We start from the raw sequence: 1,237 nt of genomic DNA, 5'->3' as shown, positions 1-1,237 counted from the left end.
GCAATTTAGTAAGGTCTGTGTCTGTAAATGCTCAGCATGGACTCTTCATCTCAGCTGCCAAGAGTGCTCCCTTTTCCTGGTATGGGGAGGGCTCCACCTTCACGAAGGAAGATGTATGCTCTTGCTCTTAGGCTTTTAAGGAGAGGGCACACAGCTTGCCCTGTATCTGTGATTCTTGATTGCCTTCAGCTCAAAATAATCCTAAGTGGCATATTTTTGGGGTGACATATTCTGCTACCCTTCAGCCATTAAACAGTTTGTCCTGCGCTCGCTTCGGCAGCACATATACTAAAACTGGAACGATACAGAGATTAGCATGGCCCCTGTGCAAGGATGACACTCAAATTCGTGAAGTATTCCATATTTTTTACTGCGCAGCTGTAAAGAGGAAGGACCTTGTACCCTTTGGGACAGTATGGGTGGACATGGAGAATACTATGCTAAGCGAAATAAGCCAGGCAGAGAAAGACAAACCTCACATGATCTCGCTTATATGTGGAATCTAAAGAACTTAATAAACTCATGAACAGAATAGATTCAATGGAAGCATAGATGAGACTGACGAATGTCAGGGATGGAGGAGGGCGGGTGGGTGAAGGAGGAGAGAGTAACCAAAGAATTCATACATATATATGCACAACCCAAGGACACGGACAATGGTGTGGAGAGGGACTGGGGAGGGGGTAGGGAAGGGGTAGAGTGGGTCATTGGGGAGAAAAAGGGACATCTGTAATATTTCAAACAAAAATAAACACAAAAAACACAAAAAACCCAGTTTGTCCTTATATCACTAAATTTCCCAATTAAAGGTCGTTTTCAAAGCACAGTCTGCGTGGCTGCTAGACCTCAGGCAGCTGCTAGGCCTGCATGGCCGCTATGGAGAGCGAGAGAGGGCACTTTGTTAACTTGGATTGTATTATCTGGGGCTTGGGAAGTGCCAGGCGCTTTTTCAAAATAACCAATCAACTTTCCAATCATTCCCAGGCTTGTGGCCCTTATCCAATCCATACCTTTTCCCAGGCAAGACAGACAGGCCTATATGGTCACCATGTTGGCTCCTATTGCGCATGTGCTTACCTCACCCCTGCACCATCTTGGCCTCTACTGCGAAAGTGCCCAGCAGAGGAATCCCCCCCAAACCCATAATCCGGTACCAGTACCAGCAGAAAGTTTGAGGGGGAGACTCTTCGTGCCCTTTAGGGGATTGCTTGAAGATTGCCCAAGGATTAATTCCCAA

At 46.6% G+C, this 1,237-nt stretch overlaps 1 non-coding gene across 1 annotated transcript; it reads left to right on the top strand.

Moving 5' to 3' along the window:
- Nucleotides 1–264: 264 nt before the first annotated feature.
- Nucleotides 265–368, top strand: LOC148093662 (U6 spliceosomal RNA). Its single transcript, XR_015714181.1, has one exon. It is a non-coding gene; the product is annotated as a U6 spliceosomal RNA (small nuclear RNA).
- Nucleotides 369–1,237: the final 869 nt, after the last annotated feature.

This window comes from Miniopterus natalensis, chromosome 2 (genome assembly GCF_054644295.1).
Source record: "Miniopterus natalensis isolate mMinNat1 chromosome 2, mMinNat1.hap1, whole genome shotgun sequence".
NCBI lineage: Eukaryota > Metazoa > Chordata > Mammalia > Chiroptera > Miniopteridae > Miniopterus > Miniopterus natalensis.
Note: the sequence above shows the minus strand (reverse complement) of the source record. Positions and strands in the feature narration are given on the sequence as shown.